Consider the following 24,820-nt stretch of genomic DNA (forward strand, 5'->3'; position numbering starts at 1 on the left):
AGCAAAAGGTGGCACATCTATCTGGTTCTGGTTACATGTGTCCCTTTGGTTTTGGATTCTATATTATTCTCTAATTCTCTTCGGTGCATTAACACTGGTCCTTGGTCTTTACTGAGTAGTACAGATTCAGATTGGATTTAAATAACATCTTCCCAGTATTTTGAGCCTAGAATTTTCATTTTCATTTTCTTTCTTTCTTTTCTTTTTAGAATTTTCATTTTCATGTTGATAGTTGTTCAATGCAAAGTAATTCCAGTAGACTTTTCATCAGCCAGTTGTCCATATCTCTAAAAAATTTTGTCTCACAGATTTAGGAAGATGTCTTAAGTGCAACTCTTATTTCATTTAAAAACGCCAGGGGTAGCTTCATGCAAAGCATTTCTGTGACTGTCTTCTTACGTACTGTGCTGCGGTGGTTTAGATGAAAACAGAACAATTTATATTCTGGGAATTCTCTTGAATGCTCTTTTCCTATGACTAAAAGACAGGGGTTTTAATACACAACTCCCATGTAGCCACTCCATTCTCCTAATTCATCTCAGATATTATAATCACATTATTTCTGCCAGTCTGAACTCAGGCTCACCATTTGTTTATCTTTTTATTCAAACATATAATATGTGTTTACTATGTGGCAGGCACTGACCTAGGCACAGTGAAAACGGAGACAACACCCCTGCTCTCATATAGCTTATAATCTACAATGTAAGAAGACAGAGATAATCATCAACCAAAAAAGTTAGATATGTGGGGCACCTGGGTGGCTCAGTTGGTTGAGTGTCCGACTTCGGCTGGGGTCATCGTGGTTTGTGAGTTCAAGCCCCACATCGGGCTCACTACTATCAGTGCAGAGCCCACTTTGGATCCTCTGTTTCCTTCTCTCTGCCCCTCTCCCTGCCTGCACTCTCTCAAAAATAAATAAACATTTAAAAAAAGTAAAAATGTGAAAGGAGTAACTAGTAAGTGATAGCGGGAAAATATAGCAGGGGAGAAGGAGAAGGAATGGAAGGTAAGCAATGTGTTATTTTAGATAGGATGGTCAAAAAAATGCCTGAAGAATTTGACCAAGGAAGCCCTGCACTATTTGCAGGGAATATATTTTAGAAGAAGGCCTGACAAGTGAGAAAGTCCCAAGGAGGGAGCATGCCTGGTGAGTTCAAGGTCCAGTAAGGAGGCTAGCATAGCAGGACTAGTAGGGGATCAGGGGAAGAGAAGTAAGAGGTCAGGAAGAGTCATCCGCAGCACCAGGTCATATAAGATATTATAGGGTATTTTAAGAACTTTGGCTTTAATTCTGAGAGGGAAGAGAAGTGATTGATTAGAGGGTTGTTAGCAAAGAAGTGACATAGGTTGACTTAAATTGAAATAGTAATGCTCAGACTGAAAACTGAGAAAGGGCAGAGGAGGAAGCACTTTTGTAATACTTTAGGTAAGAGGGCAAATGTTCTAGACCTGGGCAACAGGCAGGAGAGATGGTAAGATGTGGTTGGATTCTGGATATATTTTGAAGAGAGAGCTGATAGATTTTTTTATGGAGTTAGGATAAGATAAGAACAAAAAGAGAGGAGCCAGGGATGAAGGTTGGGGTCACAAGGAGAATAATAAGGGTTGAAGATTCATTAACTGAGAGGGGAGAGGAGGTGGGAGACAATCATCTAGGAGAGTGGAGGGAGAGTGAGTAAGGGTGGCAGAGCATGATTGGAAGGCGGAATTAAAAGCCTACTCAAGGATCGTGACCAGCTAGTATGTACGTGTGTTCTTCTGCAGCCATAGTCAGATATGGACTCAGATGGAGAGTTATATATAACCAGGAATGTGGTTTAGCTAAGCATGTATAGTATAGCTAGAGAAAGACAAAAGAATTGAGGAGGCATGCAAAGGAATGAATAAAATGATTCTAAAAGATTGTGCATGCGATGTAGCTCCACTGAGTGAGGAGAGAAACAGGCACTGTGAAAAGGTGAACAGACTGTAGGTGTCAGGCATAGAAGGACTGTTGAAATTAGATCAGTAGATTGGCAAGAGAGTAAATGGTGGTCAAAAGGTCAATGTTCTCAATTGAGATCCGGGGCGGGGGACGGGGGGAGCAGATTATATTATTGGAATGAGAAGGTCTGGAATGTGATGATAGATGTGAGGAGATGATGTAGAGAAAAGGAAAAATCCTTGGCCAAGAAGTCAGGAACCCTTAAGTCCAGAGTTTTAGAAAAATCACTTTTGTATAGGCTGGAGAAAGTGGCAGTGTGTGTGTGTGTTGATGATTATAAAGGAGTAAACTAAATCCTATCATCTCTAGTCTTGTCAAAGCCTTTTCTCTCCTTGTATAAGAAGCAGAGGGAATAAAAAGGAAACCTTGTTTTTAGATGGTAACTTCTCCCAAATTCTCAGAAATGAAGAAAATAGATATGTAGAAGAGAATGTTGCAGTCCATTATTAAAAAGTGGCTGTCTGCTGAGCTGGGCATGATCAGAAGCTACCTGTCTGTTAATGAACCTGCATATGTACATGTATACACCTCAACAGAGGCAATTCTTTTTATTTTCATACTCAGTTTCTCTTCAGCCTCTTCCCTCAGAAATGAAACGTCTTCAAGATAGGGTGAAAGAGTCCAAAATGCAGAAACACAAAAGCTCATAAGGGTACACCTTGGAGCATGTAACTCCTGGCTCCCCCCTCCTACCACCATCATCACTACCAAAGAAAAAAAAAAGAAAAAGAAAGCAAAGCGGGGGGGGGGGGTGCCTCGGTGGCCCAGTTGGTTGAGTATCAACTTTGTCTCGAGTCATAATCTCATAGTTCATGAATTTGAGCCCCTCATCGGGCTCACTGCTGTCAGCATGGAGCCCACTTCAGATCCTCTGTCCCCCTCTCTCTCTGCCCCCCTTTGCTCATGCTCTCTCTCTCAAAAATGAATATAGACATTTTTAAAAAAGGGCAAAAATATTTTAAAAAGCCAACATCAATGAAAAAAGAAAGTTCTTTGTACAGGGCAGAGTGGGCAGTGGGGACAGTCTGAAATGAAACCCTGTACCTTAGTGGTATGCAAAGTCATTGCTGGGGTGAGTAAAGAATGCTTGGGAAAGGGGTTTATGAGAGAATTCATGGCGTGATGTTTTCTTGAGGAATGAGGAAAGACAGCAGTTGTGCCCATGGCATGTAGAGAAAGGTGGGAGACAGAGAGAGAGAAACAATTTATCAGAGAGTTAAGAATATATCTTCTCAGGGTGCCTGGGTGGCTCAGTCGGTTAAGCGGCCGACTTGGGCTCAGGTCATGATCTCGCGGTCCGTGAGTTCGAGCCCCGCGTCGGGCTCTGTGCTGACAGCTCAGAGCCTGGAGCCTGTTTCAGATTCTTTGTCTCCCTCTCTCTGACCCTCCCCCGTTCATGCTTTGTCTCTCTGTATCTCAAAAATAAATAAATAAAACGTTAAAAAAAATTAAAAAAAAAAGAATATATTTTCTCATCCAAAGCAACCTCCAGAAGTTTATCAAGAGATTTACTATTCAAGTTCCCTTGGAATTATTAGTTTATTATTATTTTTTTAATAAAAACAATCCCACAGCATTCATTGTCATCCAGTAATGACATAAAGGTAACCAAAAGAATAGGAACAAATGTTTTAGAACTATGCTCCCAACAATGGATCTCTCAAAAAAAAAACAAACTACATGGTCTTCTCAAGAATTTCTCACTTCATTGATCATTTATAGTTGGAGACACTTTGAAACAGGGTAATATTATCTCCTTTTAGCATGATCCGACCCAGTTGTTTTCTTGACTTTGTTTTAGAATGAATCTCTTCTGCATCATCTAATACAAGGTTCACGTACTCATCAAAATCAATGAGACAGCGCTCTATCTACATGTTCACTTGCTCATAAAACCACACCTGAATCCAAGATCTATTTTGCAGGTATCTGAAGATGAGGTTGATGGGCTGCACCATCACCTTCTGCACTTTTTGACCCTGGCTGTGGTACGCCATGGTGGAAGCTGACAAAGACCGCTGGAATTATTAGTTTAAACATCAAACTAGCAATGGTCTCTACCGCGTTTCTGAAGTATAGCTGACATACAAAGTTATATTAATTTCACATGTACAACATAGTGAGTCAACAATTCTATGCCCTAAGCAATACTTACTGCAACAAGTGTAGGTACATCTGTCACCATACAATGTTCTTACAATATTATTGACATATTACCTATGCTGTATTTTGCATTTCCATGACCCATTTATTTTACAACTGGAAATTTGTACCTCTTCATCCCCTTCAGCTATTTTTCCCATTCTTCTGCCTCCCTCTCCTCCAGCAATCACTTTTGTTCTCTGTATGTATGAGTCTGTTTCTGTTTGTTTTTATTGTTTAGATTCCACATATAAGTGAAATCATCCTGATTTGCCTTTCTCTGACTTATTTCAGGTAACACAATAAGCTTTAGGTGCATCCATGTTTTCTCAAGGGGCAAGGTCTCATTCTTTTTATGGCCGAGTAGTATACTCTAGAGCCCTTTTTAACAACACCTTTTAGTGAGATTTTTTTGTGTTTCTCTAAAGGGGCACTAGATTATTTTTAGCTATTTGCATCCACAACTAACAATTTAGCAATATGCAGAAAGCCGCATAAACTGGGAACTTGGAACATTAGCAACACAGGAAAATTAAGAGGTTTATAAAGAAAGGTTCATAAAATATACCAATACAAATATGGCTAAAATTAAACCTAAGGGGAAGAGAGGCTAGCACTGACTTATATGATCATGACAAAGAATGATTACAAACTAGAATTTCAGCTTCAGTGTTGTTGGTCAGTGAAAAGGGCACTCTGTTGGAAAGACTAGGAGACCCAGGCACATAGTAAGAATTGGCACATAGTAAGAATCCAATTAATATTTGATAAATAAATAAATAATTGAATGGACACAGACATTTGGCCAGTCACTTAAACTAGTCTGAGTCTCAAATTATCCATTTTTGAAATGAGAAATAGTAATACCTATGATATCAAATAATAGTTACCTTTGGGGTGCCTTGGTGGCTCACTTGGTTAAGTGTCTGACTCTTGGTTTTGGCTCAGGTCATGATCTCACGGTTCATGTGTTCAAGCCCCATGTCAGTCTCTGTGCTGACAGTGCAGAGCCTCCTTGGGATCCTCCCTCTCCCTCTCTCTCTGACCCTCCCCTGCTTGTGCTCACTCTCTCTCTCAAAACAAATAATTAAGCTTAAAAAAATAATTACCTCTATTGCATGTCTACAATATGCTTATCACTGTACTGCATACTTTATAATCTTCTCAACATCCTTCTCTGTCTCAAAGGGAGACCACTGGGTGCTCAAATTATACATGTGAAAACCCATTGTGTAGTGCACACTCAGGAGACCAAAGTATGGTTCTGACAGTTGCAGTTAGATAGGATTTAATTAAGATGTATGGCCATGATTGATGATTTCACTCAAACTAGAGTAGCTGTATGGACAGGTTTGGGAAAGTACTAGCAAGTTTATTCCTTCTAACTTAACCAAAATTGTCATTATTTCTTTCAGATAACTTGTAATTTTGTGTAATGCATAGGAAGGTCTTGGTCATGCTTCCTCAAACATTTATTCTGCTTTCTAGATGGAAGGACCCATGTTTTGTCAGGTTATGTTTACAAACCATCTCTTAAGGCAGTATTTCTTCTCTGTAGAGAGAGGAGACTTTTTTTAGAACCCTGAGAATACATCCATATGCTTCAGTGTGAGAAATACTGCGTTTAAATTTGGGTGTTCCTTTCAGTGATCACTTGGAATCAATTGACACAGTCATAAACATGACCAAGAAATTACCACATGGTATTTAATTAAATATCCTCAGAATCCTGAGATCCTTAAGAACACATCAAGGGATTTCAGACTGAGAAAAGCCCCTTTAGATTAAGTGTTTCTCTCAGGATCTAATTTCGTCTTATGCATGTTAATGTTAACCAGCTTTAGCCTCAGAGAGTGAACTTTTCCTGATTGTGTTTACAAAGGCTAGAAATCATTCTGTTTGTACCTGACTTGCCCACGCATTGACTACATTTACTGACAAATGTAGAATAACTGGATGGATTAAGCAGACGCCTATTTACCTCCATATGGTACTTACTATTCATTAGCTCACCCATTGTACGAACATTATTAAAGTATCCTTTTTTCTTATACTAGATATTATATGAGGTGTAGAGCTTACAAAAGTGAATAGGATTTGATTCTTGCCCATGATAAGCCTTGTTGGGAAGATAAACAGAGAACACAAACACAATTGTAAGAAGAACCAAATTTTGTGATTACTCAGAGGATAAACTAAGCCAGCTTGTGAGTCTTAGACAAACCTGAAATTGACACTAGATGAAATTTGTAGGAATCATTTTATAATGATGGAAAGCAGAGTAATGGTATGTTACCTGGAAGACTCCTAAAGCCAACCTTTATTTTGTGGTGACTCTGTCCTCGCTCTCTTCATATTCTTTTAGAGTCCAGGATGCCAACTTCGGCTTGTTTTTAATTAAAGTTGTTTTAAAAAATGAGAACATTAGAAGTCATTGTAATTCTATAATAATATTGCTAACTTTTATATGGGTACCTTCACATGTAGACTTGGTTCCTAGCACAATTTGGCATACCATAAAAGTTCAGTAAATGTTTTAATATGTGAGTAATCGACACTCAATTGTTATTTCATGTTGAATTTAAGCTTCCTCTAGTCTATATTAAATTTAAACTTTGTACCATGTTTTTATCTGAATTTAATATTTAGTACAAAACTGTTTCTTCACTTGTGCCTCATTAGGAGTGGGAGGATGGGGGGGGTGCCTGGCTGGCTCAGTCGATAGAGCATGTAAAAAAACCTCTTAATAAACAGGTTGTAAGTTCAAGCCCCACGTTAAGTGTAGAGATTACTTAAAAACAAAAAATCTAAAGAAAAGAAAAAAGAAGCAGGAAGGTAGGGTACATTCTGGAATTGCTATGGAACGTTTTTATGTTCTGTTCTCCCTTCTTGTTTTCCTTCTCTTTGAGATCCTGCCACTCTTTCCCTTTTTTACTTCAGTCTCATCCTTGAGTCCTGGAGGCACATCCACTCGAGGCCACAGCACTAAGGAGTTCTTCCGTTTCATTAAAAAAAAAAAAAAAAAAGTTACTGGTTGATTCTGATATATACTCCTTATCCTTGCTTACCAATTTTGATAAGTTCCATGTTAGAAGGAGAAAATCCAGGTTTTAAAAAAATGTTTATTTTTGAGAGAGAGAGAGAGAAAATACGCGCGCATGTTCGCACACAAATGGGGAGAGGGGCAGAGAAGGGGGACAGAGGATCCAAAATGGGCTCCAAGCTGACAGCAGAGAGCCCAATAGTTGACAGGAGAGAGCCTGATGTGGGGCGAACTTACAAACGACAAGATCATGACCTGAGCCAAAGTGCAATGCTTAACCAACAGAGCCACCCAGGTGCCCTGAAAATGCCCTCTTTTAAAATGAGTTGATTGAAATATTAAATGAGTCAGTGATAAATCTACAAAGGCAAGATTTATTCCCTTGTATATTTATTTCCTTTAAAGTCTTCTGGAAATTATACCCTCATTACTTGTCGTTTGATCTAAGAACCACAGAATTTTATTACTAAGAAACTTAAAGGATCAACCAATCTAAACCCTTTCCTTAATTTTTACTTTAAATTAAACTAGCTAAGTTTCACATGGATATGATAATAATATTCTAGAATGCATTATAGAATTCTTTTCTAATTTTGACACATTTGGACACTTTATGTCTAGAAAGGAGATTTCCCTTTAATTACTGACTTACTGTGAGACACTGAGATACTTACTATTCCACAAAATACCAAATAGAATTAATGAGAAATTGAAGTCTAAAGAGAGCTAAATAGGATTATAATGCAGGGTCCATAGATTTTTTTTTTTTTTCAATTCTAGGAGTTAAGGGTATAGTTTCTGAGCTAGAATCACCAGGTAATTCATAATTCATAATGTTCAATTTAAGATTAAGTGAGTTAATGCAATTAAAAGCTTAGAACCAAGCTTGACACTCAAGAATGTTGTATGTTTTAGCTATTTAAATAATTTGCTGCTGACTTTTAAAGTTAATATTTAAATCTCTTTAAACCATGACTATTATAATAAGTAGCTCAAATAATGTTCTTTCTTTGAGCTTCATATAGTATTTTGCTTTAGCATGTGTTAAGTCAAATATGAAGGAAATAGTGTATCTATTATTTCTCATTAAAATTAACCAAAGAATGAGCCCATGTGAAAACAACACTTAAATGAAGAGAGTTAAAGCTTTCTGTCATAAAATAGCAGCTCTTTGAATTTTGTAAAGGATGACTACTAATGGACCAGGTTCTGTCTTTCCTAGGTTTCATTAGTATTGAAAATACCTTCTCTTTAAGATTTTATTTTTTTTAATGTTTAAAATTTATTTTTATTTTTATTTTATTTTGAGAGGGAGAGAGAGAGTGAGTGTGAGTTGGGGAGAGCAGTTCAGGGAGAGAGAAAGAGAACCCCAAGCAGGCCCCATGCTCAGCACAGAGCTAACACGGGGCTTGATCCTACCACCCTGGGATCATGACCTGAGCCAAAAATCAAGAGTTAGACACTCAACCAACTGAGCCACCTAGGAACCCCTAAAGATTTTGTTTTTAAATAATCTCTTCACCCAAAGTGGGGCTCCAACTCACAACCCCAGCATCGAGAGTCACATGCTCCACAGACTGAGCCAGTCAGGCATCCCAGAATTGAAAATACTTATAAAGTAAATAATTTCTGCATAAATTAATAATTTCCCTAGTCCAGGTAAACATTGTACAGTAGACTCAAAAATGCTCAATTCGACTCATTGTATTTAACCAAATATCAGTGATAGAAAACAGGAGTTAGGAGTATATGAATTTATTACTTCTTGCACTTAACCAGGAAATCATAATATTTTACATATGCATATTATTTTATAGATTCAAAATAGCATAAACATGCATTATTTTATATTCTTTTTAAAAATAACTATCTGACAAAAGCAGAGTGGGAAATTCATCTGTTTTACTAACGAAGAAATTTGAAATTGTGTTGTTAGTAATGGAGGCAAGCTAGGAACCCAGGTTTTGTGTTGCCTCCCCTGCACCACACCCCCTCTCAGAGCCCCGGATGTGCATGCGGTTCAGCAGTGACTTAGTGGATATTTCCAAAGTGAAGAACTCTTCTTTGTCCCATCATCATCCTTCATATTTACATCACAACACCCATCTAAAAATAAGAATTATTAAGTTCAGAAAATTCAAATAAGCATACCATAAAAACCAATCCTCTCTTAGAATGGTCTTTGTGAGCGTTAGCTTTGATCTGAAAGAACATCTACTTTTCCCAACATGCTCGCATGTCTTACCTAAACCTCCTTAGTTTTGTTTTGTTTTTTTTTTTTTTTTGCAGTCCAGACCATGCATGTGTACACAGTCTGTCTCTGACACACACATGTGTGTGCATGTATGTGTGTGTATTGTGAAAATTTTCACCAAAAAAACCCCAAAACAAAACAAAATCAACACTTGTTCATCTACTTGCACTGTTTGTCTTTATTCCACTTTATATTTTAAAATGTTGATTGGCAGTCCATTCAATAGATTTTATTTTTTTAAATTTTATTCATTCATTCATTCATTCATTCATTCATTTAAATATAATTTATTGTCAAGTTAGCCACCATAAAATGTATACATTGGTTTGGGGGGTAGATTCCCGTGATTCATCGCTTACATACAATGCCCATTGCTCATCCCAACAAGTGCTCTCCTCAAAGCCCATCACTTATTTTCCCCCCAGCCAACCCCCCCAGTGAAACCTCAGTTTGTTCTCTGTATTTAAGAGTCTCTTATGGTTTGCCTTCTTCTCTGTTTGAAACTATTTTTTCTCCTTCCCTTCCCCTGTGGTCTTCTGTTAAGTTTCTCAAGTTCCACATATGAGTGAAAACATGATATCTGTCTTTCTCTGACTGCCTTATTTCACTTAGCATAATACCCTCCAGATCCATCCACATTGTTGCACATGGCGGGATTTCACTTTTTTCTAATTGCCAAGTAGTATTCCATTGTATATGTAAACCACACCTTCTTTATCTATTCATCAGTAATAGATTTTACAACCCACTTATGCAAAATACCTACCGTTTGAAACTTGATTTACAACTTAATTATTTTAGCTTTACAAACATAAATAGGTAACTCAGATCAAGTTTGGACTTCTGCTCTTCCTCTTTTTAGTGGTGAGGATCTTGAGGCAAATCACCTGATTTCTGAGAATTTTAGGGTCCTTCTTTGTAAAATATAATGTGTGATGTAATATATGTAAAATATAATAATGATATCTATGTCATTGAGTTTCTTATTCTTTGATTCATCAAGTATTTATTTCTCAGCCCCATAACTTCTTCATCCCTCTTGATCTTGGTAAGTTTTGAAGAATTTTCACAAGTCTTTCTTCTTCCAGGCCAAGTCGTCATCATATTTAATGTCATTCTCTATATTTGGGGGATTATATGGTAGAAAGACTTGATAGGGCTGAACAGGGGAGAAAGACCAGTGGCCAAAAAGGGAGCTACTAGCCAGAAGCACTACAGATATCTGGGTGGCCCTGGATCATAGATGATCCTTAGATGAAATGGAGATCGGGAAGTGGACTATACAAAATGATATTTTCAAAGCATTCTTATTCTAAGCATTTTCCCATGTAATGATCAATGAGCTTACAAACTCCAAGCCTCATTGTAAATTAGGAAATACCTTACTAAAAATTCATCTTTTGGGAATTACAAAGAAAGCCTTGAAGATTTGAGAATAACTCACTAATAAAACAAGTTTCCTCTTGGGTCACCCACAGTTTGATTTACTATATTAGATCAAAAACCTTTGAAGACCAGCCAAAGACATGGTAAAATCAGTTAAATTGTATCTGACACATTGTTTGCCTTGCTGTTCCCGATCTTTCCCAAAACTGAATGAATCCTTAATTCCATCACAGTAAGCACTCTTAGTTTAGAGCAGCCACCATGCAAGAGATGGGAAAGGTGCAGCTAGATTATGGCTGGGTGTAACCAGTGAAAATTGGATTGGGAATATATAAACAGGTATTTTTGTTATGAGTTTGATTTTTTTTCATATGTAGGTAATTTGCTAATGTCATTTATGCCAATATAAGTATGAAATTGTAAATCATACTCATAATTATCGTATGTCTAGATGCGGGCATTTTAGTTCCTCTTGAAAAGAACTCCTGGTTTAAGGCATCTCTGACACAGGAGCCCCATTCAGAGTGGGGGTGAGATGGAGATTGGGGGTCAAGTTTCATTTTCTTTTCTCTGTTACTGTCCTTTGTCCCCATTTGCTCTCCCTTTTCCTTCTAATATTTTTCAAGAACTCGTATATTTCAGTTGCCTCCTTCCTAATATTTACATGTTAGTAGAATTAAGGAAGTTAAGGAAGTTAGTTGTACTTTTCTGATATGCATAAGACAGACTGGAGTACCCTTAACTCAAAATGTAAAATTTGTAAAGAAGAGAAGCCAGACATTTGAAAAAAATCACAGACAAGTATATGCTCGTGCAGAGGTGGTTTCCAAGTGTGTAACTAATAACTATTTTGGGGCTCTTTGGGGACAGAAAATACATCACATGTCCTTTGCTTCTCCCTTAGAACATAGCTCCTAGAGATGAGCACTTAGTGGGTAGCTGGCACACACTTGCTGATTAGCTGATACCTTCCTAAGTGTTGATGCAAAACAGTTGAATGGATTTCGATGCAAAAATTTAACCTTTATATATGTTTAGCTGTATCTTCTTGAATCTGTTCCTTAACTTTCCCAGATGGACTACTCTATATCTTACCTGTGTGTGCCAGAAATGTAACCGATGCTTGAATGGCTCTGTACAAATTTTTATTGACTATCTGTTCTACCTGAGGTTTCATATGATCATAGTTTTATAGTTTTATATGATCATAGAAAAGCAGTCAATGAGCAAAATATCTCATAAAATCAACAAGAGAAATGGTGACTACAGCTTATTGTAAAACCTGACTGTAAGCAAAATGTTATAATGTTGCTTTATAAAAATTTAATAGAACAAAAATATGACCTTTGATTGAGTAATTTGCACATGGTTTGTTTCAAAGCAGCATTAAGACCTTATTATTTTTTAAAACTATTTAGTATGTTTAATCATTTTAATGATATTATATACAAAAAGCATTATTCCAAAAGTTGTAGAATCAAAGGTGAGAACATGTCTAGGACTTACAGAACTATAAGCCCTTGCTCACAGTAAGAGCTGAATTAACATTTGTTGATTGTTTCAAAAGACTCAAATTCATATTGTTTTTATCAACATTAATTAACATTAAGTCAATATCAAGGGCTTATCAATAGTAACCTGCTGTGCTTGGTTCCCATTCAGTATGTGGCCATGACATTAACTGGTAGGGTTAGCTCCAGGACTCCCGGTGCAGGAGGGCCTGTAGTGCTGGGCGCCAGCACAGGAATCCCGGATAAGAGCAGCAAGGAACGCTTGAAGGAAATGGAGGTGGGGATTTGAACAGGAAGTTCTGAGGGCTCTAGTAACCAGAACCCCCACTGTCATGCCTGCTGCACCCAAGGTCCCCATGGTAGTACTGGTGCAGGTGCCCGTAGCTCCTGTGATTTGCCCAATTATTGTGACCAAAACATTCCAGCACATCCAACAGACTCTTGGACTCATGGTTCCTCCTATGGTCCACTTAGCTTTGGCCCTGGTGATTGGAATCATTTGAGCAGTCTAGGGAGCCCTGTTCCTATCTATGTCATGCAGCTGTGGTCTCCCAGAGGACCCCTATCCTGCATCTGGCTTCATTTGCCACGTACTGCAGAGAGCAGATTACGATCTTAACTCTGTAGTAGGTAGTCTCTCTGCCTCTGGCTTTGCGGGCCCTCCCACTGGTCTTTGTGGGGCCCCTATCATGCTGCCCGGAATGGCCGGCCCACTTCCAGTCTCCATGGGTGCTCTGAGGCCTCCCCTAGAAGGGCCAGCAACACCCTGAGAACTGGGCTTAGGCCTGGCATTGGCCTGAAAGAGAAGGAAGAGGTAGTGGCAGCAGCGGATGGGCTAGACAAGACTAGTGCATTGGTGGCTGTGGAGCAGGAGGCACCCCAGCTGGTGTTGCAGTCACCGGTCTCAGCCAACCAGAGCGGCCCTCTCCCTGCCTTTGCCTGAGCTCTAGCCCCAGCCCCTCCCATTGGAAGTCGGCTCGCACAGTGCATATCTGGACTTTTGTCCCTGAATCTATGGACCCGGCCACTTTGCCTTGACCTTATGACTTTGGAGGTCCCAGAGGCCCTGGATAAGGACGAAAAGGAAGGAAAGCCAGAGGAATCGAAACGCACCATTTGTTCAGCACCTAGGAGTCCCCCAGCCTGCTGGAGCGGGATGCAGATGATTTCCACATCTTCTGTGGGGATGTGGGCAGTGAGGTGAACCATGATATCTTGCATACACCTTCAGCTGTTTCCCATCCTTTTTTATGGCTAAGGTGATCTGCGACAAGTCTGAGGCAAGACCAAGGGTTCGTCAGCTCTTAACGACCCCAGCCATCATGCACAGACTATGTGCGTGCCAAGCCTGAGATGAATGGGAAGTAGGTGAGCTTGTGCCCCCCTAACCCCCACACCTCCCCATCAAGGGTGGAAGGACCAGTAGCTGGATGTGGTGCAAGAAGCAGAAGGAGAAGAAATCAGACCTAAGATGGGGTCTGTGGCCAGGCACCTACCCCCTCCCTCCTGGGGGGCTGACTCCTTCCCACAGTTCTCTGGAAAACCCTCAACAATTCACCCACACATCCTCCCCCAAACCAGTTTCAATAAATTTACATTCATTAAAAATAAAGGCTAAAACATGGGGCGCCTGGGTGGCGCAGTCGGTTAAGCATCCGACTTCAGCCAGGTCACGATCTCGCGGTCCGTGAGTTCGAGCCCCGCGTCAGGCTCTGGGCTGATGGCTCGGAGCCTGGAGCCTGTTTCCGATTCTGTGTCTCCCTCTCTCTCTGCCCCTCCCCCGTTCATGCTCTGTCTCTCTCTGTCCCAAAAATAAATAAAAGTTGAAAAAAAAAATTAAAAAAAAAAAGAAAAAAAAGAAAAAAAAATAAAGGCTAAAACAACGACACACAACTGGTGCTCATAAAGTTTTATTTCTTTATCATTGTCATTGAGTTTTCATTATTCTCATTATCATCATTTTTATAGATAAGACCATTATAAGACAAAGAGGCTAAGTGATTTGCCCAAAGTCACACATCTGGTTTGCAGCAGAGCAAGGACCAGTTTGCATTTCTTACTCCCAATAGCATGTTATTATTTCTGCAGTTGATCACATTGTCTTAAAAAAGGAAGGAAGGAAGGAAGGAAGGAAGGAAGGAAGGAAGGAAGGAAGGAAAGGAGGAAGGAAAGGAAGGAAAGGAAAGGATGGAAGGGAAAGAGAGAAGGAAGGAAGGAAGGAAGGGAGGAAGAAAGAAAGAGAAAAGAAAGAAAGAAAGGAAGAAAAAAGGAAGGGAAGAAAGAAAAAGGAAACACATTCAGTCAGGTGTGTACAAATGATAAACATTTAACCTTTTAACAACCTTCAAAGGAAAGATTCCCAATGAATGACAATAAATGCTCTTCCAATGTCTCATACTTTTTTTTTTTTTTTTACTGTGTATTTATCTGTTTTCCTCCAGATTTGCTTCAGTAGAGTTATAACACCAACACCTTTTATTCTCAAGCATGCTGAGGATATCAATTCAGCTTTTAGGCTACTATTTCTCAGGTTTAATTTATTCTTAGATTTTCCACTTGTACTTTTTTTTTGATTTTTAAATGATTTTACATTTTCTTCTAAGTTTTTTTCCAAACTGTTGGTCCGTATGTTGAGCCACTGAGTAGCTAATTAGAATCAGCAACCGTGTTAATCAAAGTATCCTTGCTGTCCATAAATCTTGTGAGGTAGGGAATATATCAAGCTCAGTGAAAGCACTTGGCATAGTGCTGTTGTAAGATACAAAAGATGTGAAAAATTAAAAAAAAATTTTTTTAATGTTTATTTGTTTTTGAGATAATGAGAGAGACAGAGTGCAAGCAGGGGCGGGGCAGACAGAGGGAGACACAGAATCTGAAGCAGGCTCCAGGCTCTGAGCTGTCAGCCTAGAGCCCCACACGGGGCTCAAACTCACGAACCGTGAGATCATGTCGGACGCTTAACCGAATGAGCCACTCAGGCGCCCCAAGATGTGAAAAAATTTTAAAGTTTTGGTGGCACTACATGTACATACATACATACACTCCCATGTACTGTCATTCTGACATCATTAAAAATGAAACAAGATAAAAGCAAAACCAAGTAAAAAGAGGGATAGAGAACTTGTGGTAATTAATTCTGATGAATACTGAATTTATTTTGTGTTTCCTGGAAACTAGTGAAAAAGACAAACATATGGATTTATGCTGTTTTCCTAAATTCAAGTTTAGTAAAAAGAAGCATAGAGGGTTTTCCTATTACTAAACTTTTCCCTGTTATTAAATTCAACAATAGTTAATCCAGAAAATCCATATAAAACAAACACAAGGATATAAATATTGTTCAAATGGACATTTCTTATATTCACTTGACATATAAGCCAAATATGTAGTAATATTTTATAATTCAGTGAAGCCATTTCTGTAGGGAATACAGATAACATACTCCAGGTACATTGTTTCCTGGTGATCTAACTGAATGTCTAACCTGATATTAATTTAAGAGAATGAGTAGTTATTGTTTCTGTTAAATATGAATTGTTTCAGAAGACTCTTTGGCCAGAACCCAGTAAGCTCACGGTGAGTGTTCTAATAAATACAGAAACTGACAATATTTTATGTTTTGGTTATGTGCCTCAAACACTTTATGTGTGGGAAGCACTATTCAGAAAGTTCTAGAACCTGCCCTGTGTTTGCACTCAAATATAAAAGATCTGACTAGTTGGGCATGTCCACCTCCTTATTCCCTCACTTGGCAAAGTGAAGAATACCCAACAACAACATACCGTCCTTTGAAATGTAGGCCAATATTACTAACTGACCATGATAAGCCAAAGTATGTCAGTGTGGCTCCAGTGGGAAATCTGAATTTTAGAAACATGACCTCAGGGACTTACCAAAATGGGTTGACTGCAAAACATATTCTCTAGGAGTTAGCCGAGTTGTACTATTAGATGGGATTATTTATCACCTTTCATTTAAACGTGATTAATTTATATGTTAGCTCATATTCACCAGATAAAACTTTTTTCTTTTAAGTCTATTGATGCTGAGCTGCTTTTTCTAATAACAATTACCTAGCATATTCAATTGCTAATTAAACCCATTTTTGGTTAGAAATTCCAGAAACAAAACATTAAGCAGAAAGTTGCTTGTCTTCTGATTCCTACGGCTAATTCAATAGGATAACAATAATGTGATAGTCCCAATTTGATTGCATTTTAAAAGAAGGCAGATTAAAAATTTATAGCATTTATAACTAGAATGGCACCCATCATCTGTCTTTATATCAACTCTAGTTTCAGTAGAGTTAGTATTACAGAAATCTTAAAGACCCATGTATGTCCTGAATTCAATTTATAGCTTATATAGGGTTTACAAATTATTCCCTCATATAGAAATTTTAATCACATTCTTGATGATGTTTTCAATAAAATGCAACTAAATTTCAGTGATTTGTAGTAGGATCTCTGTGCTTCCAAAAAGGGTGCTTTTCCTTAGAAAATTCTTTTAAATTAGAGCCTCAGCTTTGTAATCAATAAAGAAGAAAGCTAACCCTTTTATTGAGGACATGTTTTATCTTGTTCTGTGGATTTAAATGTTTTGCTTATTTTGTGAAAATGAGGTCAGCTACATTTTGAAATGGTGAAAAGAAAACTGGAGTAAACTAAGGTAAATAGTTTGGCATTGGAGTCTTCTTTAAGATAACTTCTGAATATATTTAATTTAAATATATATTTAAAGGCGCCTGAGTGGCTTAGTCGGTTAAGCCTCCGGACTCTGGATTTCTACTCAGGTCATGATCTCAGTTTGAGAGTTTGAGCTCTACAATGGGCTCTGTGCTGACAGAACAAAGCCTGCTTGGGGTTTTCTCTCTCTCCCTCTCTCTCTCTGCCTCTCTCCCTGCTCACACGTGCACAAGTGCACTCTCTCAAAATAAATAAACGTAAAAAAATAAAATAACTATATATTTGAACTTTATAAGTTTTTAGACAGGGTCAGCTATATTATATTTGAGATAGTGTCTTATTAGCCTTGTCAATTTTTTTATAAAATGTTTTCCCAACATTTATTAAAACACAAAAATAGAAACTGTGTTCTAATGGTCTGGGCTACCATAAGTTATAGCTTTCGGCTGAGGTGGTACTATAGAGTTCAAGGAGAAAGATCTCCCAGAGGGGAAATTGAGAAGAGTATTATAAATCCTTTAAACATCAGAGAATTGGCCACTCATGGAATTGAAGAAAATTTGATACCTTTTTAAACATCTTAATTCTCAAACTTTTCTATTTTAAATTAATAGAAAGTTATACTCAGAATGCCACTGTTGAAATCACTTTCAAGCCAGTCTACACCACCCATTTTAAGCGATAAAGGGTTGATGATTAGTTAATAATGAGGTTTTGGAGTGGTGGTGGCGGTTGGGAGCCTACGGCCAAGAAAGAATTCTTGAAGATATCTTTGGTGCAAAAAGGGTGATTTTATCAAAGCAGGGGAATAGGACCCTTGAGCAGAAAGAGCTGCACTGGGGTTGTGAAGGGTGACTGCTTCTACACTGTGGGGTTGGGGGAGGTAAGGTCAGGAGCAAGTTTCTTAAAGGGATTTCCATATGCTCAAGAGGTCACAGATAACTGGAGGTCTAGCTATAGTGAAGCTAAGGTTGTTTTTCCCTTTAGTAAAGCATTACCCTTAAGACAGTAGGGAGTTCCTGGGGCACCTGGGTGGCTCAGTCGGTTGAGCATCCGACTTCGGCTCAGGTCATGATCTTGTGGTCTGTGAGTTCAAGCCCCGTGTCCGCCTCTGTGCTGACAGCTCAGAGCCTGGAGCCTGCTTCAGATTCTGTGTCTCCCTCTCTCTCTCTCTCTGCCCTACCCTGCTCATGCGCTCTCTCTCTCTGTCAAAAATAAATAAACATTAAAAAAAAAATTAAAAAAAGACAGTAGGGAGTTCCTGGAGATTAGGCTATTGATAAGATTGCCCTTTTCTTTTAATATTACTAAGATACTTGTAAGCTGATGGAGACTATCAGTTTAACCATTTGTTTTCTGTCCTTTTCTTTGTTCTTGGGTAGCCAGGAGTGCCTGAAGAATGTCACACATATCCCACCTGGGTGGGGGTTGTGCTAGTTTGTGCTTGGCCCTCAGCTTGCCTTGTGGTCCCTCAACAGTTAATAATACTTGACTCTTTTTTTTGTTTTAATTTTTTTTTTCAACGTTTATTTATTTTTGGGACAGAGAGAGACGGAGCATGAATGGGGGAGGGGCAGAGAGAGAGGGAGACACAGAATCTGAAACAGGCTCCAGGCTCTGAGCCATCAGCCCAGAGCCCGATGCGGGGCTCGAACTCACGGACCACGAGATGGTGACCTGGCTGAAGTCGGACGCTTAACCGACTGCGCCACCCAGGCGCCCCAATACTTGACTCTTTATAAAGCTTGTAAACAAGATTACCTGTAGATATATCCCATATTGTAGAATTTTAGACATAAATGAAGACCAGATTCAGGCCATTGTACCTTAGAGATATTGACCATTGGGGAGCCATATTTTTCAGTTCACATTATTTATTTATTTTTTTAAATGTCATTTAAGAGAGAGAGAGAGAGAGAGAGAGAGAGAGAGAACAAGTGTGGGAAGGGCAGAGAGAGGGGGGAACAGAGGATCTGAAGCAGGCTCTGTGCTGACAGCAGCAAGCCTGATGTGGGGCTCAAACTCATGAACCACGAGATCATGACATGAGCTGAAGTTAGACACTCAATGAACTGAGCCACCCAGCACCCCTCCAGTTCACATATTTTAAATATAAAACTGCTGTCAAACCATCTGACTTTGGCATGCAGTGATATTGCTGGTAAATGTTTAACAACTGGCTCTCTGGAGTGGGAGGGAGGGGAACCCTGATACATATTATTTGTTGACTTGCATAGTAAAACATTTCCATGACAGTATAGGAAGACATGATTCTGAGAAATATTAAATTAAATTAAATTATTAAATTAAATATTAAAATTAATAAAGAACTAAAAGAGAAATCACTGGCAATACTGAGAATATTGAGGAGATGCTTTATTCTTCTCTTCCCTGTCCTCCTCCTTCTTCAACTGATTACAGCTCAGAGCCATGGGCTTAATCCAGGAAAACTTTGTAACTGGGGTGCAGGAGTATAAGAGCACCTGGCTCTAGGGTCCCAAATAGACCAGGTTTCACCACTTGCCTCCAATAAAATCCAAAGACAGAGAACTGGTGGTGAAACAAGAAAGGAATTTATTTCAGTGTGGCCAGAACTGGAAAGACAGGGGACTAATGTCTCAATGACTGTCTCCAAAGTGCTGAAAATACTTCCAGGTTTATACCAGGAAAATATGGAACAGAAGTTGGTGGGTGCGTGTAGATGAACAATGTAGTTCAGGTCCATTGTTGTCTTGGGGTCAATCATGTTTTCTGTCCTTTTCTTTGGATCTCTCTGGTGTCAGGTCATAGCAGTTGTATTGCTTGAGGAGTGGTTTTGGTTCCCATCACTGGATGCTTTGCCCACCGAACCTTTTGCCCGAGTTAAAAGATAAGCTGGAAAGAATCAGAAAGTACAGACTGAAGTCAAAATGGAGGTAGTTCAAGTCCTTTTTTAATTTGATCAATTTGGGGTGGTTAAAGGGCTCTGGAGAACTTAAGGTGGGAAATCTTCTATGTTCTCTCAATTGGGAATTTCAATTCACAGGTTAAACTCTTCTTTTAATTTACATAAGCATTGACATCAGATAAAATAATCACTAAAAAGTAAAAGTCATCCAGTGAGAAAATTCTAATGGGATATAGAAGTTGACAAAAAGAAATTTTTTTCAAAAGCTAAAAGAGAATTGCAGAGGAGCAAATAAAATGATTCCCCATTCTTCCAGTCGTGGAGAGGAAGGAACTTCATAAAAAATGGATCAACACAGAAGTATCAGCTTCATAAAGAATGGATCGCAGTCAGTTAGAGCATGCAACTCTTGATCTTGGGGTTGTGAGTTCAAGCCCATGTTGGGTGGAAGAAAGGAAGAAAGAGTGGATCAACACAGAAAGTCATATATGAAGAGGTTTTATTATTCGAAGAAGCCAACTGTTGCCCCTTATGTAAGAACTTAATGGAATTATATGGCATGAGATTTTAGAAAGAAAATAATGTAACTGAACCATTGTGAGTTCTCTCCTTGGTGAGTCACAGACACACCATGTGGACTTGTTGCACCAAGTAAGCTTAATTTGCAGCAAATAAGGTGGTCATGAGGAATAACTTTCAACCCAAAAGGGTGAATGGATTCCTTTTATTTAGGATTAGGATGAGTATTTGGATAGGGAAGCCCTGTCATATGTAAAGGTGGGAATAAGGCCATTTATGCACCTTAAGGAAACTTGCCTATATGTGCACTATATGTTATGTAAATTAGGCTTATACTCCTCCTTGGGTGGAAATTTTAGTATTATCATAGGGGTAAGTCACACACAAAGTCGGGACACTGAGGCTTTTCTTTCCAGGAAGCAGCTTTATTCATGCCAGGGTGGGATCATCGGGCTAAGACCCAAAAGGCTGAGCCCCAAGCACGGCGGGGTGGGGGGGGTCACCTTTTGTACGATTTTTTTTCCTTTGTCTCCCATAGATGGTAAAAAACAGTCTGAATGGGTGGTCTATATTACAGAGTCATGAGGAATGTCGCACACACACATAACCAGGTTGCCTTCCCTTGTCTTGAGGTTTTCACCACATTCCTTATGGAAGGACTCTACCACATTCTCTCCTTTGATGCTTGGACCCCCTATTTTTGGTCAAAGAACATCACCTTGGTTTAGAGGTTTATGTTTCCATAACATCATCACATGTGTGGCTGCTTTCCTTTTGACCATTACCTCAATGAGGCTGGAGACAGACTGTAAAAGTAGGGGAGCTAGGCAAGGCAGGATTAAGCAAGCTCCCCAGGTCAAGAGAAAAATACTTATGAGGGTTTGGAATCCCCTGCAAGTTGAAAATAAATCCTCCTAATAACTCTCCAGGGCCCCAACCTTTCCAGGTCTGGACTGGGACATGAGCAACCTTTCTCATTCGATCTGTGATCTCCTCTATGACTTTTCCTTTATCATCTATCTGTAGGCAGCAGTTACTCAAGTTAAACTTTCCACAAACTCCTCCCTCAGAAGCAAGCAAGTAATCTAAAGTCAAGCGATTTTGATAGATACTATTGTGCATTTTGGTTTCCTGCTTGGCTAGTGAGTTAAGAGCTCTGACAGTTTCATTGTTTATAATTTCTACAACTGCTTGCAGTCTGATTATGCGGTGTAGCATGTAAATAGGAGTGTGGTAGCCCCAGGACCCATCCTCTGCCCAGATGGCAGGGCCATTTTGGATTACACACTTGGGAGGCCAGTCATCATCTTTCCTGTTACCAGTTGTTAGGGCTTGTCGTTTCCTTTGAGTCTCCCAGTCCCCATACACTTGGACTCTCAAATGTTCCACTCTGGCAAGTGGGAGCAGGAAGAAAGATGGACAAATAGTTCCCAGCACACATGACCCTGACCATCATGAGGAAAGTACTTTTTAGGTTGTCCTTCCACATATCCAGTATAGTTCACCTGGGCCCCGCCATTCAATGACTGCATTGACATTGTCCTAGGCCCCTTGGAGATAAGAGAATTTAGAAAAGGGGTTGGGACCTGCCTCAAGGTGATCTGGCAACTCCCACCATTAGGTTTCCTAGGAAATTGAGTTATAAAATCTTTGGTCTAATGTTAAATGTCCAACATAGATGGTCAACTTTCTTCCCCACCGGGCAAGGCAGTTTTTCCCAACAATTGAGGTTTTGAGGAGCCAAACCCTGGTAGTAGGACTGGGGCATTCTGTTCCATTATAAGGTTCACAGGGATCTAATTCTCTAGCCTCCCATGGCCATTGATTCTCCATGTTGGTTTCCCCATGTATATAGCAAGAAGAGATCTTCAGAGTCTGGGCTATAGTCTCTGCTAGGGTTAGAAACAAGTTCCATACTGTGACTGAAATGGGAGGGTGGCTACTTCTTATTTCTTCACAGAAGGAGTGGAAGACTTGGTGGGATGTGGTTGGATGAGCAGTAGTGACTCTCTTGAAATATAGCACAGTCCCTGGGCCTCTGTCTCACCTGTGAAACTGGATGCCAATTATCCTGGGTTAATGATGGTAAAATTAACAGGGTTATAGGTTGACTGATAACCTGATATAGGAAGGAGTGCTGTTGTGCCTTCTTTTTTCCAAGTAGCCCATGAAACACAGCTCCAGCTGGGGCATACAAACTCAGGTGTATAGGCACATAAACCATTTTCTTCACAATGTATTTGTCATTGAGTTGTTTTTTCCACTCCTGATTTAAGCCTCTGTATGGTATATCATGAGTCCTTGGGCCCTCTATGACAAGTGCCTGCTTTTTTTCATATGACAGATGCCTCTGGGCCAATACCTATAACTGCACGTATGTCAAACAGCATTGACACTGGTCCTTTTGGGTTAGTAATTTGTGTCCAGCTGACCAAGCTCCTTGCCCCACCTCTTGGTAGGATTGGACTTCTAACCAATCTTCACTGGGGGAGTGTTGTGGGTCAAAGCAAGTGTATTGACTCTCCCATTGGCAGATAGAATAGGTGGTCTTATTGTGTCTGCAGGACTTTTCCTTGGCATGAGAAACAGGTATGGTATAGTAAAGTCCAAGTGACTCCCTGGCCTGACCTGGTTATACAAATACGTGGGTCACATGATGAGGAATCTAGGCTATGCTTCAGAGTCAAGGGATGTATAAATCTTGGCTCAATGTAGTCTTTAGATCTGTTCAGCCAATATGGATTTCCTGATGGAACCGCTTGACAAAAGCTGGAGCCAGTGCCTCAGGAATTGCTACAGAAGGGGTCCAGATTAGAAGCAACCGATACCAATGAAGCATCCTATCCACAAAGGGAAGGTGAGTGCTAACAGAAACCTCTCACCACACTTTCAGCCAGCCTCTGCCAATCCTATGGTGAAAAGTAGAGCAAGAATCACAATAACAGCAAGAAACAAGGGGGACAGTGCATCACAGTAAGGAAACAAATATAGAAAATAAGGACAGTCTATTTGTTCCATCGGATCGTTGATTCTTCAAGCTTCTGCCGTGCGTAGATTAGTCAGCTTCCGGACTGACTAAAGCAGGGCTGCAGTCTCCTGGAGCCTCTGAAGTCACAGATTGCTTCTTCCGTGTGGTCAGCTTGCACAGCACTGATGGCTCAGGAATGCACTCCAAGTTTCGAGATGCCAGCTTCACTCTGCTGTGATGAATCCAGGGACCCACTTCGGCTACCTTTACTGAACTAGGGGTGGACAAGATGACAGTAAATGGGCCCCTCCAGAGGGGATATAGGGGTTGGACATTCCACTCCTTCACCCATACCCTATCTCCTGGTTTAAAGGGGTGAGCCTGTCTGGTCAGACTCACAGGTAATCACTTCCTAACCCAGTGGTGTAAGGTGGTTAGGGTAGAGCCAAGGGCTTGCATCTGTTGCCTTAGGGTTAGATTGCCTATCTCGTTTAGATCCCCCCTTATGCCCTTGATAATGGGGGGAGGGCACCCATAAAGGATTTCATAAGGGGAGAACCCTGTCTGCTTAGTGGGACTACATCTGATTCTTAACAGGGTGATTGGCAACACCTGGTCCCAGTGTAGGTGGGTTTCTTGACTTAGTTTACTTAATTGCAGCTTCAGGGTTCTGTTCATTTGTTCCACCTTCCCAAGAGCTCTGAGGTCGGTATGCCATGTGTAACTTCCAGGTGATTTTTAACCCTTTAGCCACCAGCTGCACCACCTCAGCCACGAACGCTGACCCATTGTCTGATCCTATAGTGATAGGGATCCCAAATCAAGGAATGATTTCTTTTAGAAGTCGGGCCACTTCATGTGCCTTTTCTGTGTGAGTAGGGAAGCCTTCCACCCAGCCTGAGAAAGTGCACACAAAGACCAACAGATATTTATAGGCTTGTACCTGGGGAAGCTCAGTGAAATCCACCATCATATTTTCAAATGGGGCTCCCCTGACACTCTGCACCCCAGAGGTGGCCTTGGGTCCTTGATGTGGGTTATTCCGGGCACACGTTTCACATTGCTCACATACTGCTTGGGCTATGCTGAAGAGTCAAGGGATATAGAAATGTTGGCTCCATGTAGTCTCTAGATCTGTCCAGCCAATATGGATTTCCTGATGGAATGGCTTGACAAAAGCTGGAGCCAGGGCCTCAGGGATTGCTACTTGGCCGTCTTCAAATTTCCACCATCCACCTGGGAGTTAGCTTCCATTTTCAGTCAGTACCAGGTACTTTCAAGTTGTGAGTAATTAGGGTCCCATTCTGCCAGTGGACTAGGGAACAGTGCTGCGGTTGAAGCTGCTGATTCTGCTGATCCTTTGGAAGCCACAAGCTTTGCCTCTTGGTCTTACCGTTTCCCTATGCAGCCGAGGTGTCTCCCCTTTGATGTCCCCAAA

The 24,820-nt window shown here is 40.0% G+C and overlaps 1 protein-coding gene and 2 pseudogenes across 2 annotated transcripts in view; 2 read left to right on the forward strand and 1 right to left on the reverse strand.

The window, feature by feature from the left end:
* The window catches only part of ANK2 (ankyrin 2), a 243,421-nt gene that overhangs the window by 39,359 nt on the left and 179,242 nt on the right, over positions 1-24,820 (forward strand). The gene's annotated exons all lie outside the window — the stretch shown is intronic.
* Positions 3,676-3,993, reverse strand: LOC124520805 (small nuclear ribonucleoprotein E-like; annotated as a pseudogene).
* Positions 12,484-13,675, forward strand: LOC124520402 (RNA-binding protein 42-like; annotated as a pseudogene).

This window comes from Lynx rufus, unplaced genomic scaffold, assembly GCF_022079265.1.
Source record: "Lynx rufus isolate CCGP_SWC_20201006 ecotype Redwood Valley unplaced genomic scaffold, mLynRuf1.p SCAF_3, whole genome shotgun sequence".
Lineage (NCBI taxonomy): Eukaryota > Metazoa > Chordata > Mammalia > Carnivora > Felidae > Lynx > Lynx rufus.